This window comes from Dreissena polymorpha, chromosome 7, assembly GCF_020536995.1.
Source record: "Dreissena polymorpha isolate Duluth1 chromosome 7, UMN_Dpol_1.0, whole genome shotgun sequence".
NCBI lineage: Eukaryota > Metazoa > Mollusca > Bivalvia > Myida > Dreissenidae > Dreissena > Dreissena polymorpha.
In genome coordinates, this window is record NC_068361.1 from 89,180,210 (window position 1) to 89,199,239 (window position 19,030).

Here is a 19,030-nt window from a genome sequence, read left to right on the forward strand (position 1 = left end):
TAGAGAAAGATATGAAATGATAGGATAGATAGAAGAGCTTTTGAGATTCCGCCCCCACTAATAAACAAATCCTGTATCGGCGACTTTCGTGCGAATCTTTGACCCAGTTTCGGTATTCTCTCATGCCTAAGGTTACTGCTCAAAAATGGACAAAATGAGTTTTACGAATTCGTTCCATGGAAACAAAATTCGTCCCACGAAAGCCAGGAGGTTGTGTCAGCATATAAGGCAAAGTAAGCTTATAGGCTACTCTGGATGTCGAGCGACAAAAAGTCTCACCGGAAGACAGCGTTGTCGATATAGGGGTAGTTTTAGGTGCCGTCGTGGTTGTTGCTGGCGGGATGGTCGGGCAGGCCTGTGTATTACAATCCTTGTTCTCTCTGGCTTGGCCGACACACTGCGCTCCTCCGTTGGCCGGGGGCGGGTTGGTGCACGAGCGTTAATGGAACTGGGTGCCTCCTCCGCAGGTCTTCGTGCACGGGGAATACAAATCAGGGACTTAAATGCTCAAGCTACTCTTACACATGTATGCAAAAAGCCATACATTGCATGCACTGTAGATGTGGATTAAATAAATGATTGAGCCTCGCTCTCTGAGCAGGGGGTTTAATGAATGAGCGTTAAGTGTCGCCCCAGATTATCCTGGGCAATCAGCACAGGCTAATCAGGGACGACACTTTCCGCCTAAACTGGATTTTCGTAAAGATGGGTCTTCCTTTAAAAGAAAAAAACAATAAAAGCGGTAAGTGTCTTCTTGATTAGCCTGTTCGGACTGCACAAGCTAATCTAGGACGACAATTTACGCACATGCATTAAACCCACGTTTCACAGAGCGAGGCTCAATTACACGACTGCCTGTAAGCGTTCGAGCCGTATATTGTAGCAGGGATTAACCTTGTTCACCGAATGAAGCGAAGAAATACGTCGATTGACAGACATGTATAAAAAGTGTTTATCCATATAATTATCCATGTAATGTAACACAAAAATAACTTTAGTAAATAGACTAAATATGTGATTTGGTAACCTGTATGCAAACGGATCTTCATATTCGAGTGATTCTCGTTTGAGGACTTCCGTCAAGTCACTCAATCGGTCATTTCTTCTATTCTTCTTATATCAGTTTAAACACATTAGAAGAATGACTAATTCCAACGGGAAGCGGACAACTACAACTACAACGAGCGAGACCTGGTATTGTAATTCGCATGGGGGGAAGGGTTAGTGTTAGGGTTGGGGTAAGGGTTAGGGGTCGGGTTAGGGATCGGGTTAGGGTAAGGGTTAGGGTAAGCCTTAACCCTAACCCTAACCCGACCCCTTATCCTTACCCTTTCCCTAACCCTAACCCAGGTTATCTTCCCTATACCAGGCCTCGCTCGTTGTAGTTGTCCGCTTCCCATTTAAACAACTAAGACACAGCTAAATGTTTAATGTAACGACTAGAAGTATAGATTAGGTGTTTGAAACGTTAGAGCGGACTTATGAATATTAAAGCAGCCAATTAAATAGTGACATGGGAGCCGCAGTATTATAACCCAAAATTTCGCTTTTTTTATAACGAAATGGGCTCATCGACAAACTATCAGTTTAGTTATGATCGGGATCCCCGTTCGGATAAAAGCTCATTTGTATTGAGATATAACGCAAAATGGTCAATTTGTGTTGATACATGGACAATTACATACTGTTTTTCTTGGAGGGGTTGTTTGATTTTTCAGATAAACGTGCTTTAAAGTGCTTGTTTTGTAAAATATTGATTAAATTTATTCTGATATCGCAGGGTTACACATGACAAATGTGGGCGTCAAAATGACAAGTGTGTCCTCAAGTAGCTACATCCTATCATTATGTTTCGTACTACAAAAGACTGGCGCGTTGCTTCAAGATGGTTTATCTCTGATCTTTAACATATAATCAGATGTGTACAAATGTTTATCAAACTGGAAATGACATTGAACAAACAAGATAAATGACAAATGACGTGCCAGATTACAGGGTGCGCTTCAGACTGATACTCAAACGTTTTGACTTTCTTACATACTGAGCCGTAACATCCGATTGGCTGCTGTTTAGTCATTCAAACTTTACCACCAAAAGTTTACAATTTTATAGTGGATTTGTATCATTTCTTCGAGCTAGTTATTGCCAGTCATCCATTTTCTTCTATCATATACCATGTTGTCTATAAATGCGTACCGTACTTTAGAGTGTTTCTAATTTATTCTGGTCTAATAGTAACATGTTTGTCTTCTAACTCTTACTGGCCAAACCGATCAAACCGTCTAAGCAGAAATGCATGCAGGTAACGGAAACGTCTCCTGTTTGATGTGAGGGAGGAATGGCCACATAATTTATTGTATTACCAGTCTACTTATAATGAGTAATTTGCATTATTATCACCTTCAAAAACATTTGTGAGGACAACTTCCCAATAGAGTTACTGGTAACCCTGTCTTTCCCTAAAATGCACCGACAATATCACAATTAATTAAGCGCATCAGCATTTAATTATTTTTTACACATTTATTTATTAATTAGTGTGTGTTTGTCTCTTTTAGATTGCGATTCAGCATTCTTTCTAAACAATGTAGAGTATATCACATTCTATTCTATTATTTCAGTTTGGAAGTCATCATCTTGACTTGTATTCATTAAACAGACAAACAACATCCATTCTTTTTACAACCCTTATATGTTGGTACGTGTAACATGAAACGAAATCAAAACAGTGTACGCTTTTGATACATTTAACAACAGTGCATGCTCTCCAACGCTTAAGTAATATTTGCAATATGTGCCACAATATTTACCAGTATCAGCAACAATATAAATAAGCCCTGCTCTGAGAAAAGGGGGTTTAATGCATTTGCGTAAAGTTTCGTCCCAGATTAGCTTTTGCAGTCCGCATAGGCTAATCAGGAACGACGCTTTCTGCATAAACTGGATTTTCGTCAAGAGGAGTCTTCCTTTAAGCGAAAAATACAATTAAAGCGGAAAGTGTCGTCTCTGATTAGTCTGTGTGGACTGCACAGGCTAATCTGGGATGACACTTTACGCACATGCATTTAACTCCTTTTTTTCAGAGCGCGACTCAAATATTTCAACGTCTTTCACCGACATCTCATTATCACAATCCAACTTGATCGATACATATTGTAGTTGTAACGAAAACATTCTTATTAGAACTCAATCAAAATTGAATTTTCACTAATTTTTAATGTTGAGGTACAATTGAATATGGCCTTAAATCAAAGTGATTGTTTGTTTGTTTTCTCATAATTAAAACTTAAGTCTGAAGTCTTTTGTCGATGTGTCAGTATTTATGTGAAAACACGTGCATAACTGTAAAACGCTCTCTTTATACCCGTGGATAAGTTGAGTTCCAAGTATAAAAGGTCTGTTATAACGAGTGTTTTGACGGTGCAACGGTGCCACATACCTTAGCGTTTAGTCCGGCGTGCAGAGCAGCGGCCGACTTCACCGTTTCGGCGGGTGCGTTCGACTGTCCGTCCGTCATGACGATGAGAATGTTGGCCACGTTGTTGCGGTCGCCCGCCGGCTTTGTGAAGCTGTTGGCCTTCACGTAATTCAGGGCAAAGTGCGTATAAGTATCCCCCGAGATGTAACTAGAGACCAGAGGCGTAAACAACTTGTCACGTGTTGTACGCTATGTTTCAATCCGGAAAGGTCAATGTTAAAGTAGCAGGTTTATGTTACTGTAATGTAACGGTGTGTATCCCTATGACTATAATTCTAATGCTCCAAAGGTCAGAAGATCGCCTCAAAAATACACTTTGTACTGGTTCAACCCAGAAAACGGTGTCGAAAGTGCCTCAATAAGTCTAAGGCTTTTGAGGCAATAAATTTACAAACTAAACAAGATTGAACATACGAATTAATGGCATGCTTAAATAAGAGGATAGACAATGTGCGCATATGTGTGGAGGTCATGTTAGAGGCAGTGAATTGCATATATCAATGAGTTAACGTTTTATAAAATTATGATGAAATTTATGTTCATAACAATTATATATGAGCCTCGCTCTGTGAAAATGAGGTATGTTGCATGAGCGGTGCAGTCCGCCTAGACTAATCACGGACGATACTTGCCGCCTTATCTCAAAGAAGAGACTTCCTTTAAACGAAAGATACCATAGAAGCGGAAAGTGTCGTGCCTGATTAACCTGTGCGAACTGCACAAGCTAATCTGGGACGGCACTTTACGCACATTTATTAAACCCCATTTTCATGGAGCGAGGCCCATATATAATTATATATATATGTATTATATATATAGATTTTTTCTTGGTTTTTGGTTTGCATATGCGTTATCATGACTTAAACATGTTTATTGAAAGTATAAAGTGTCAGTATAATGTGTAGGTATACACATGTTCGTATGTTTGTTCAAAATGAATGTATATAATATGTATAAACAATTTAAGCTAACATAATAGAAACATGCACAAACACACGCACAAAACCCTTACGTTATATGTTTAATCGCTGCGACGAGCGCATTCTTATTTGTGTATGTGTTCAGATCGAACTCATTGTGAGGGGTATCGGCGAACGTCACAACGCCAATCTGCACATTGCGGGGCCCGATATCGAACGTCTGCGCGAATCGCGACACGCAATCAAGCTGCTTCTTAAAATCGGCTGCGCCTACCGAGCCGGATGCATCCAGAAGGAACACGATGTCGGAGGGGTTCGAACCACAGTCTGAAAATGAACCGCTCAAGTCACATTTTAAATAGTTCAATTTGTTTTTCGGTACTGATAGATTTTCTTACACAATTGCTAATGATGTAAGCAAACCTTTTTTTTCTAATTTTTTAATGATAATCTAGGCATAAATGATCAACTTCCATTTTGGTCGATATATATGTATCTTATTTCATTTCATATATTATAAAAAGAAGAACAAATAACTATGTGTCTATTGAGACTATAACAGTTGACGGGCGAACGGCCCAAGAACGATTTCAGAGACAGGCTATTTTCAATATTGAATCTTTTTAGGCTTATGATACAAATTTCCAAATATTCAAATGTTTTATATTGCATCTTTTTTTCGTACAATCATACTTAAAAAAAAACTGCATGTAAAAGACAAACGTGTGTAGACCATTTGTTTCAAGTACATTTACAATATTACATAATCATACTGTTCAATACAAGGACCGGGCGCAGTGTTAAATAGAATTATGAATATAAACACGCAATTGTTAACTGTTTAAAAATGTTAGCGGTAATGAATTATATTCTGAAATAATTCTATTATATTGTATTTTGAAATCGCGTTGCCAAATGGATTTTTCCCATATTTTAATAAGATTATTTTAATATAATATTATAGCATCAAAATGAAAAAGCACACGTGTATAATATAAAATCCACTTACGGTCGGCGCGGCGGTGGTGGCTGCTCCCAAGGCCCCTGCGCGGTCCCGAGGGCCACGAGGGCAACCAGTAGCATCCTATTCATTGTATAAACTTGTAATTGTCCCCGACGTGTGTGAATGTCAGAGTTTATTTACAGGTCATCGCTGAGTCTTCACGACTATCTTATGTGTTGACCTGTCCATGTGACCATTCAGGACAAAATATTTTAATTTTGAACCAAAGTAGGCAAAATTTACCCCAACTGCTCGTGTTTTCGCCAAAGATTTATTATTATAATTATTATTAGTATTATTATAATTATTTTTAATACAAATACGCCAGTGCACGGTGGCCAATGAGACCTTATATTTCACTGGTATTAAAAAAGGAGAATTATATTACAATAATAAAAAATGAAAATTATATTAGATCTATTATACTATAAAATAGATAAATGATAAGTAATATCTTTCTTTAAGTGTATACATTTTGTCCTTTTATAACCATAATTAGTATTGTTATCATCATCATTATCATCATTAACTCCAGCATCATATCATCATTAACTCCAGCATCATATTCATCACTAACATTTACATAACCATCATTATCAGCATTACCATTATTATCACCACTATGATTATTTTCATTATTATAATTATAACTATTTATGATTTTTGTTTATAGTTGGTTTACTGAATTGAGTGTGATTTTATTGTGCTCTCCGCCCCAAGAGAGGTGTTAGTGGTGGTTTGAGCGGGATACAGGAAACGCACCGCTTCCAGAGGCGTTCCTGGTTCTTTTAAGTGCCCGGTGTAGAGCACCGATACACTGATCCCCCGTTTAACGTCCCTCGCGGAAGACATGTTAGTCAGTTAGGTTAGTATTAACAGTATGAGTTAAATCAATTTGCACACACACTAATAACAATATATATGAGCAGTGAGTGAGAATCCAGCAAATGGCAGAGAAGGTATACAGCTTCCTTCCTAAATTAGACTGTTTACTCGTCGCCCATATATATAAAAAATCATCCACTATAAACCAAATAATATGAAAAATACGAGAGAGCATGCGATAGACAAGAGACAAAAACGCCACTGTTTGTTTAATGTTTGCGTTTGATTTGATTTGCATTCCTGGGTAAATTAGAATTTCCTTACTTATTCATTTAACACTCCTGTCATATAGCGGGCACTATGCACTGTTTACACTACACTTCGGGAAACAACAAATACCGCCACAATTCTTTTTTTGTCAAGTTGAGTGGGTCATGTCAAAAAAGCCAGAGTGCACGGACGAGATGGTATTTCGTCAGGCACGCCCTACTAGCCCAGTAGACACGCTCCACCCAACATGTTTTAATAGTGTACATATGGGAAAAATTATTTACTGATAATATTATAGTACAACATTATTTACACCTTTAGGGGTTGAAATGTGTGTAAATGCGATTTGCCCACGTGCGCACTTATTGCGTCTTCCGATACTGCGTGGAAGTATGTTGCCCGTGTGCTTTCCCCTGCCTTCGTGTCGGTAGCTGCTTACAGCTTAAGGGAAGGTAAACGAGGGTCTCGCGGAACCCTGGGTTTTGTTCTCTAGAGCGATATTTGGTTTTAAAAGAAGGATTAGAGCCTATCCATAGTGGTCGAAAAAGGCCGAGTGACATATGTATTAGGGGAAACATACCCTTCCGTCGTTTTAGTATTGTTTGATGTTGTTGAATTTTGCTCTATTCTGTATCCTACCCAGCCCACTCCTGACCATGGCGCCTATTCTGGGCACAGACGAAAGGGCCGAGGACTATATCTATTTATTTATTTTTGTATTTTTCCTATATATAATATGACAACATATTTACGACCATGGCGCCTAATAAGGGCGCAGACGAAAGGGCCGCGGACATTCGTCATAGACGGCCTCTCATATTTGCCTTGTTAAGTGGTAGTCATTGGTACTTATATACTTCGACAAATTTATGGGTTTATAAGCATTATACTATATCTAATTATTTGTTGATGTAATTTCCCTATATATAGTATGACGCCCTATTTACGATCTGGGCGCAGACAAAAGGGCCGCGGACGTTCGTCATAGACGGCCCCTCATCTTTGCCTTGTTTAGTGGTAGTCATTGGTACTTATATACTCATACAGATATATGGTTTTATTAGCATTATACTATATATATTTATTCATTGTTGTAATTTTCCTACATATACTATGACGACATAATTGCTGGGGCTGTATTTGGTCGAGTTGATTATATATAGTTTGCACTGTAGTAATTGTATTAATTGAGTCCTTGGAGAACGAGTGGCATAGGCTCGCGGTTATTTTTTTTCCTTTAAGATCATTTGAGATATGTACTCTTTGGATAGTAACGCGGGTTATAATTTATCGAGATATCCCGTGTCACGCAAGATTTTAAACACAAGCCGCAACTAAAGCTGGATCTTCCGTAACACACTCATTAAATTGGAAGGTTGATTCCCATTCGCGCGCGATATTTCAATTGGTTAATATCTCTTTGTTGGTAAAGTTCGAGCATTTCAAATTTGATATGTAGTGGTATGGTGCTTGTTGTTTTCGTGTACCGGTAATAATTTTGAGGCTTCTGTGTTTTGGATAACTTGCAGTTTGTCTAATAGTGGGTCGCTAGCAGAGTGGTACGCGATGCTACCGTTGTTTATTTTTGCCCAGATAGTGGCTTTATATATGCGCATGTGGTTTTTTTGTCACTTCCCATGTCGTGTCGTTGAATTGCTTTTAAAATGTTAAGGTCTTTTCGACATCTAGTAATTTAGTTAAATATGTTGTCTTTCCATGTTAGCTGTTTATCGAATGTCATTCCTAGGAACGTAATGTTATCGAGGAACGAAAGAGGTATGTCGCATAGCGTGAGTTTCGGGATTTCGTAATATTTTTAAGATTTGCGTGTACTAGCGGGAAATAACATGGCTTGAGTTTTTGTTGGATTTATAACGAAACCATTGTTTTCGCTCCAGTTTTCTATCGCAGTTATATATCGCGCTGTCATCTACGAAGAGTGATAATTGTATTTGGTCGTTACTATTTTTAGAGTTTTGCTCTTTTATTGCTATTTCAAGCGTGTTCATAGCAATTGAAACACTACCCTGGGGGCAACCATTAACGGTTTCCACAGTCTCGGAGGTTTCTCCGTTTAGTCTCACCTTAATTTAAAGGGTTTTAAGGAACGCTGCTAGCCATTTAAGCAAGGTGCCCTCTATTCCTAATTCATAAAGAAGCTGAAAATGTGCTGGGGTATGGAAATAGGCGCGTGACATGAAGTGGAGCCACGCGTATTTCGTAACCAACACCACATATATAGGGATGTTCAATTTCTCTGAGAGGGTAGTCTATGGAATTTGACAATTAATGAAACGTTGTTTAATACGCTGCATATGAACGTCAATGTAGTAGAAACTGGAACGAAACCAAGGCATAATGTCACATTTATGATACAAAATTGAAAACCTCAGGACATGTCTGAATCTTACTCCGTTAGTAATTTTGACCCTGCACAAACACTTTTAATTTATTTGTCATTGTTCTTCACTAACTCAATATTTCCTCTGTTGAGTTGCTGTGTTGTGCGTATTTTTGAACACGCAAAGTTTGGAAACAACAACAAAATAACATCCGTTTTGGGTCTGGTAACAATTAATTTACTGGTGATATAAAAAGCAATATGAAATTGTTCACATTTATTGTCTTTGGATTCCATACAATTGATTTTTCAATGACCAATTGGTTTAAACAACTTGTTAATTACACACATGTTCACAATAATAAGCAATAAATGGAATGCAAATTAGTGTTTACTTTGGAATACAATTATATTAAAATAAAAAAGTTAAGACAAAATTCTAGCATTCCTTTAAAAATTTAGGTGACAAGTGGATTTGTCTCAATGAATTCATTGTACATAATGATAGACAGAGATGTTTGCAAAAATGTATTAAACTGTTTATTAGTTGATAGGTTTTTGTAACAAATATACAATATGTATACTGGTAGTTGTGGTCTTGTTGATGTCAGTAATTATAAATATATCAGTTTGGTTCTTTATATTTTTACATGTTAAAATTCTCTGCTGGTTGGTTAAATTTTGGACACACTTGACCATGTGTGTTGTAGTATTTCTCACATTAATTAAATGAGTGTTGCAATCAATGTAAAAAGAAACAAATGTAAAATCTATAAATCTAGAATCTATAAATTTGGAAGTCTAATCTAAATGGTATTTTCAACTTCAATGCTACCTTTGTTTATCTTGAAGTGTTTTTTTATATTATTATTTATCCTTTTGTAGTTATTATACACATGAATTAGAATTATGAAATTTCAATTTTAGGAAAAAAATCTGTGAATATACGAGGCCCAAACTTCGCTCAAAACGTTCAAGTGTACTATGTGGAAACTGTTGTATTTTCTGTACACCAAATGGAAATTGCTGTTGTCTTATTTCATTTTCATCTTGAAATATTATTATTTAAGTAATATGTGCATTTGTTGAAACCAAAACCTAAGAATTTAGTTTTCTGTATTTTTGTGGCAAAGCTGAGATACGTAAATTTAAGAAACGATTATTGGTATGTTGTGTGTTATAACTTTCGACAGGTGTAATGAACATACATTCCATGTACATTTACTGTTTTGTATATAGTATTTTTGTTGCAAACAAATGTATTAAGACTAATTACATATTAAGTGTTGACTTATTTTGTTTTTTGTTATCTACTTAAAAAATCTTCTCAGAAAATGCATAGGTCATAGGTTTAATATTTGGAATGTACAATCATATAGTGATCGTCTACAACATCTGTTCAAATAATGCCCATGTGGGCAAAAATGACCATAAAACAGGTCTAAAAAGATATTAATTTAGACTTATATAGCGCAATAACTTCAAAAGCCTCTCCTGAAACCTCAGGGCCCAGAGGTTTGGTATGTGACATATAACCTTTTTTTTTATTTCTTCATTTTAAAGCATATATTGTATACATACATGTTTTATTTATTTGCAAACAATGGTTTTAACAAAGTATACATAAACTATGCCTGAGAAAGTTTTAGAAATTTGGTGTGAATAATACTAAAAAAAATGAAAAAGCTAAACTAACATATGAATGATAAGTATATAAGTGGACAAGCATTATGAGAATTTAATTCGATTCCATTTTTGTTCAAAGATCCCCAGTGTGTCATTACTGAGGGCTATTTTTTTTCTCAATCTGGAAGTTGAGTTTACGACTGTGGATAAAACAATTAAAATTTGGTATTTGTTTTCTGTATTTCATGTGAAAGATAAAATATTTCATCAATATAGGAAATAAAATTCACAATATTATTACCGTGTATTGATTTTAATGAGTTAATTCCGAAACTAACACTTAAGAAGTATAGTTTAACGTTTAGCTGTTGTTGTTCAAGAAAGGATGCTAATTGATTCCAAATAGGCTGGATGTGTTTGCACTCCCAAAATAGATGTTATATAGTTTCGATGTTTTCACCGCAGAATATGTGACATACAACCTAGTAGGGCAGTCCAAGTTTAATTCGTGTTTACCTGATGGGTAGCTTTTGGTCCAAAGGTTGGGTATTGGTTATTACACATTTTATTTTTGTATTCTACCTAGCATGTTCTAATTATTTCAAGATTGGTCCCATTCTTGGGTTAACGTGTTTCTATTATAATTAGGTGTATAGTGAAATCCTTACAACAATTGGTAAGTTTGTTCAAAGCATGACCCTATGGTCAAAATTCTCCTCGCTTAAAGGAAAACAACTTCTCCCAAACTCTATGACTTTTCAAATGCTTAGCTATTTGGTCCTTATCATCCTGTATTACAGGTTCAAATTACAGGTTTGTTATGTATGTTCCATTCAAATTACAGGTATGCACCTGCTATCAACACTGGCAACCCTTTACGGGGTCGCATGGTTCATATATACTTAAATGTAACAATGACTTACAAACTCTCTGAACCACAAGGCCCATAAATTTTGGGTTAGTAATCTTTTACCAAATTGATTAAAATCTTGACTATGCAGTAAAATTTAACCCAACCTGCTGGTAATTTCTTTATCTTATTAATCTTATTATACAAAGTGAAACTTAAAAAAAGCTCAGCCTAGATCACTGAAGTATCACAATTTGAACTCATATGGGGGAATCCGGGCTATTATGACCCTCTTTTTTGATTAAATAAAATCATAATAACAATTGTATATATATATATATATATATATATATATATATATATATATATATATATATATATATATATATATATATATATATATATATATATATATATATATATCAACTAATAGACCAACTACAACAGCTACTACACCAAAAACATCAACTAACACTAAACCAACGATTACTACCACACCAACTCCGAAACCAATAACTTCAACAGCCACTACAACATCGACAACTACAATGCCAACGACAACATCAACCACTACTACACCATCTACAACATCAACAACCGCGATACAAACTACAACATCAACTAAACCAACAACTACAATATAAACAACAAGTAGACTGAGGCCGACTACTACAAGATCAAATACACCAACCGAAACTACTAGGCAAACAACTTCTGAACCACAAACAGGTACTCACATACTTACAACAGGAGCCTGTTTATAAAATGTTTTACTAAATAATATCAAACGAATATGCCTAAAATAAAAGTATATGTATATATTTGGTTTTCAAAAAAGTGTATTTTTATATATATGAAAGGTGTTTTGAATCGTTTTTCAACTGAACAATCATTTGAGAACGGCAACAAAGGTGTTTAACAGTACAAAATATATTTATTTCCACACAATACTCGCTTGTTTATGTGGGTCGATAGCGGTCGATATTTTTGCCATATTATGACAACAAATTTGGTCAGCAAATTTCGATGTATAGCTAAATGAAAGAGTACTAGATTGATGTTGCTCAATAATGATAGTTAAGTTTACCGACCGCCTAGAAACCCTGTACCACCATTGTGGTCTGGACGTTCTGTGTTGTATTAATGCAGCCCTTCAAACCTTATATATTGCAGAATTCGATGGATGCGGGCCATTCCGTCCAAACGCTAATGCCAACGAGCCAGGAGTTTTATTTACTATCCAAGCATTGGCAAATACGTGCTATGAGTTCGTGTCCTTACCACAACACAGCTGGCGCTCGGCAGAAAGCCATTGTATGGCCAATCATGGTCATTTGGCCCACATTGCCAACACACAGGAGCAAGATGGAATCTATTCATTTGTACATAGCCAGGGGGGTCACGGAGTGTGGATTGGTTTGAACGATATTAACAGCGAAGAGATATTTACCTGGGTCTCTGGTGAGGAAATATTTTAAGTTGCAGAGAAAATAAAAACATGCTACACAGTGTTGTAATACGTTTTGGTACACTTGCATGCTTTACCACAGATGCTATTGACTGCATTTATGGGACCGTCTTCCACAAACGACGAAAAAAGAAAAGTTCTAAAATACCGTATTTTTTACAATCATTAGTTTATTTTGATTAAAATATCACGACTGGTATATTACATTACTTGAAAAAAGTCAATATTTTAATTATATTCGGTAATAAAATATTGCGATGTGAAATCGAAAGTGCATCGCGAAAAAGGTGACATAACGATATACATACAATACATTACGTGAGTAGATTGATAATTTAATATATATACATATATAATATATATACAATTCACAACGCATTCACAATTTGCATTCCTGTGTTTACCATGCGACGATGATGATCAATCTACTTGCGTTATTTATAGTTAACTGGTAGTTACCTGGTACCTGTACCCAGTAAAATCTTATTACCGAATATACTGAAAATATGAAAACTTAACAACTTTTTCAAGTAATGTAAAATACAAGTCGTGATATTTTAATCAATATAAACTTATAATTGTAAAAAATACGGTATTTTAGAACTTTTCTTTTTTTCATCGTTTGAGGTTGACGGTCCCTTTAACATTCATATAATTTTATATATTTTAATTCATTCCATAACGAGTAAGACGGTTATGTTTCTTAATACAGCTGTGTCAGCTGCGAATAAATATTAAATGCCTTTACTCACTGTGAGTACATATCTTCAAAACGACGTTAACGACTGTGATAGTATAACGGTTTGAACATAACTAATGAAATCTTGAACTTTTTGTAAGGTGACCTTGTTACAATAACAAACTGGCAGGATGGCAGGTTGGCTGCTTTTGGTCATACCACAGAGGATCGTGTAGTTTTGACTGACCAAGCACACAATGGGACCTGGGACGACAGACCATGCTACGAATTTCATAGTGTTGTGTGCGAATATGGTAAGACGTTTTTCTTTCCTATTGGTGTTTATAGAAACTTCGTATTAACACATCTTTAAATTAGTCTACATAAATGATTTAACGCGAGAATTAATATGAATGCATGAAATTGGAGTATACATCATGCTATTGTATTCTGGGGGTGAATGTCAAATATCAACGTAATGTGTTGAAATTTAAAACCATATTGATATATATGAGCCATGCTCTGTGTAAGGTGGTTTAATTCAGTGCGTAAAGTGTCGTCCCAGATTAACCTCTGCAGTCCTCACAGGCTAATCAGGGACGAAACTTTACCGCCTTAACTAGAGTTTTACCAAGAAGAGACTTTCTTAAATCGAAAAATATTATAAAAGCGGAAAATGTCGACCCTGATAAGCCTATAAGCACATACATAAAATCCCCTTTTTCACAAAACGAGGCTCAGATGTTTTTCTATTGGCTAAATAAAATAACCAACATATAACAAACAAAACCTTTCTCTTTGCATAGTTACTGGTACCAAGACATCCGCATCAACAATAAGGTCATCAACGAGTTCTCGAACAACCTTTTTTACCACTATGGGTTCACACTCGGCAGCTCAAAACCACGGCGGTGTGTTTGTAAATAAGTTTAATTAGTCAACACAATGCGTTCGTAGTTAGTAGTTAGGGCAGAGTCGTTTGCAATATAAACTGTCTAAGCATTGTCGCCGTCAAATGAACGCAGATGAAACACTCTTATAAAGTTATAAACTCATGTACGCGTATATGCATTAATGATATATAAAATATACATATCGAACCATTTAAGTATGTTCACACAATTTACGCCAACACAGATTTTATAAGCAAGAAACTGTAGGTTTGTCCATAGAAAACAGACCATGAATTTTGGTACATTCACAATCCATTTAAACTACTATAAATAATTGTTGGTTCCAAAGTCTAATGTATCAAATACCCGTATACACGCTCTGTAAATATTGTCAAACACACCAAATGTAAAATTAGAAATATGTACGTACCAATATTTTAAGCTATGAAATTAGTTTATACATAAATATACCTTATGCAACTCCAATCCCTATAGTCAAGGTAATAAATAAAACAACATACTAATTTATGTAATTGTCAATAACATGTACATTTGGATTCGGATTCATTTATAATGTTCCCCATCGAAATTCATAAAGATTTATAATTAAGTAGATAAACTTGCGTAATTGTTTATATCATCTTTGCTCCATAACAATATCAATTTAGCGAATTTGGTACATTTACGAACATTATTGAGATCATCAACCGTAGGGCAACTTCAAACGCCATGCAAAATGATAAACAAGCTAAATCAGTATCCGACATGAATTGAATATGTTTCAGATACCGTTATGTATGGATGTACCAATAAGACAAACATCGCCGGCGATTACGAACCAGGGACGAGGTTCACCGTTTACAACCGTTGCTACGAGCTTGTCCGTGCAACTCACACTTGAAGAGTGGCTGAGAATCAGTGTGTAAACAAGGGAGGCCACTTGGCTAGTATTGACAACACGCGGCAACAAAATGGCGTTTACCAAGTTGTTAAAGGTTCCGGTTTGGGGAACGTCTGGATTGGACTACACGACCATGATATTGACGGACATTAATTGTGGATCTCAGGTAGATTGAAGCGTTCTTTATAACAGTGACTTTATGTGTTGACGTAGAAAAAACAACGTGTTTATTGATATATTTGAGCCATGCTCTGTGAAAGGGGGTTTAATGCATGTGCGCACAGGCTAATCAGGGGCGAAAAGTTTCGCCTAAACTCGATTTTTTGCTAAGAAGAGACTTTATTTAAACGAACAATATCATACAAGCAGACAGTAACCGCCTATGCCTAACATTAGATTCAAAAGCGTGCTTTGTAAATCATGACAACTAGTTATGATGCCCGTAGTTTATTAAGTTATTTAGCCCTATTGATGCCATTTATTACTAGACGACGGCATTACTGTTTACGGTTTAGTGGCGGGCTTCACACACTTTCGCTCAGCAAATGGCGGCTTCCGAAACAGCCAGGATAAGGATTGCGTGTCCTTAGAAGGGGCAACTGGACTTTGGCTTCACGAAATTTGTACTGAGGCACACCCATATCTGTGTGAAATCGGTTTGTACCGGAAAATAGTTCATTCATTATTGGCGTCGCTCTGGAGAGCGGCGACTAATATGTAATGCATTTTTTTTTTTCGCTTATGAGAGAGGAAGTTATTTTACGGATCAATGTATATATTTTTGTTTGAAGAATATCTTGCATAGTGGTGATTTTTTGTGTAAATTAGTGTAAATAAGTACTGCATTTGTGCCTATTACATTTATTACAACATTCATTGTCAATAATGCAAAGCTAATTGTTTTAATTAATAACTGATCCACAACTGATCACAGGGGAAAGATCACAGTGACTGGGAAAATACGCGAAACTTTTGTATAAAAACAAAACATAATCAAAATATATTTATTTTGTGGTTTTTCTAATTTGCTTATTTAGTGGAGAATCAATGTAGTACGATATTTGACGACCTATCGTGCAAGCAAGTTTATTGGAAGGCGTAGTGGTATGAAAACGTACAATGTATTAGTTTATTAATAGACATATAATAATGGTCGCTATACACAACTTCACAAAATAGCAGTACATGAGATGTCAGCCAGAATAGCTCAGTTGGGAGAGCGTTAGACTGAAGTTGTTTACGCAACAATCATCCGGTTCAATCCCGGGTTCCGGCATTAACGGAACAGTTCGGCGGCTGACAATTTTTTTCAGTCAGGTTAATAAATATAATAAAGCTTTATTTTATGTAGACATTTTAAAATCCATTTTACTACAATTGGACATTTTTATTAAAATTAATGGATGCCGCGTGGTGACGTTAATTAAAATTTCTTACATCACTTAAATATCTTATAAAAAAAATTATATTAACAAATAAATGCAAACAGCACATCTATTATCCATGTATTTTATGGTTGTCTATCATAGGCCCTAAGCACTATCCCTACCACATCAAGGAGGAGCTGTGTCCCAGCAACCCGTTTCCCTAGAGTCAAGCACTCATCGGATTTTTTTTTAAGAACCACATATAGAGCGCGTGGCGCGACACGTATTATTATCCAGCTGGTATGGGCCCTTTAGCATTATCCGACCATAACGTCCATAGTTATCTTTCTTAGAATTTGAGAAATTTTGAAATCGTTGTTCGAAGTCCAAAATTTTCATCCGATTGTTCCCAAACGTGCATATGTTTTTTTTATCAATGAGGACCCAATCCAAACTCTCTGTATGAGCAATATCGGACCATAAGTCCAGAATTATGTCTCTTTGAATTTTAGAATAAAAGTGAAATACTGCTTCGTTTGGTGATTATGTCAAAAATTTTCATCAAACTCTTTCCAAACTTACAGTGTCTTCATATTAATGAGCATTTTTACCTCATTAAAAATGAGACACATCGGGACAATAAGTCCAGATTTTTTTTCTATTAAATTTGACAAAATAAACAAATTCCACTTATTTAAAAGATTTCACAACTTTCTTCTGAATCTTTCCAAACTTGTTAAGTGTTTTTATATCAGTATTACTCGAACCCTATTGAAAATGATGAATACCTGAGCAATAAATCTATTATAATCTTTTACTGAATTTCAAAGTATTGTAAAATGCAGCTTCTTTATGCAATTTACAGTTTTCATTCAATTTTTTTTTCAAACTTTTACAGTGTTTTCATATCAATGAGTACTCAACCCCTATCGTAAATGAGCAACGTAAGAATAAGTTCAGAATAATCTTTCCTTGAAGTTGAGAAAAATATGAAATTCCTCTTACAAGATGAAGTAGATTTTTTAAAACCTACACAGTTCTGTTCCATTAATGAAAACTGCACACGGATGCCAGTAAAAAAAGCAAACCAATGTAAATAAAGTGAACAATGAAATATTTGGGGGTTACAACACAAAATCATAGATAATGGTTATTTGGGGATTATAACACAACATCATAAATAATGGTTATTTGGGGGTTATAACACAAAATTATAGATAATGGTTATACCAGTATCTTTTTCTATTTTGTTTAAAATAATCGGTTAATATATTAATATTTACAGTAGAAAAACAATCGTTCCATGTAACTTCATTGAGTGCCTTTTACAATGAAATTCCCCACGCCCTTTGATGCTTTGCATCAATACTTATCTTGTATATGTCATGTGACAAATATTCATAATTTACATTCTGTTCAACGAATAACTTCTGAACATTTATGACCACATGTATTAGGACAAACTTTTTAAATAATTTATGACTATCTCTGTGTATGAAGCCATGTAAAAGACAAAAGGTGTATCGCATGTTTAAACTGACCTGAACAATATTTAGGAAAGTTAACATTTAGTGTAGACTAGTGAAATACACATAAAAGAAAGGGCTCTGCAAAGTATCAGATATACACATTGTTCATTTGTGGTGCATTGTTATTTGCCTACAGAACTTTAATCGAAATATAAAAACAATTGGTCAAACTATGTTTGCTTTTAAACATGTTACAATTGGACAGATAACGAGATTTCTATCTAAAAGTCATGAAGCCGCATTTGATGAAATTGAATTCGTAGTGGGGTCCAGTGATGTTGTAATATTTAATTATTAATTTTATTAATGCATTAGTTGATGTTATCTCTAGAACATTGATTTGTTAGAATAATATGTATTGTTAGCTTTATTTCGGCTTTTAACTGTGGCCTGATCCTTTCAGAAAGTAACAGTGCCACCAATCGACCAATAACTGTGGTACCTGTATGTCATTCTACTACACAGCACTCGGCTCAGCACACTGATGGTATTTTATTGTATGACATTTTTACTTATAAAATGCCTTCTCTATATAATGTGAGTATAAGACCGTATACAAGCCACATCTTAATATTCACACTATTTGATGTATAGCACGTGCTATGGCATGTTCTGTGCTTTTTATAAAAATTCAAATTGATAGAGAATACTATTGTAATATCATAGGGTGCTAGAATATATCCGACGAGTTGAATAAATGATTAAAAAGTGATGCTTTGTGCTAATTGCATTCCTTTTATCAAAGGTGGTAATCAAGTGCTAATCAAGATGGCGTCGGCCATGCCGAGGAAGGTATTTTTTGCCTTTTTATACCCTATATTACTTATATTAATTTTGTACATGCCGCTCACTTTCCAGCCAAATCAGCAAGAAAGTTTAT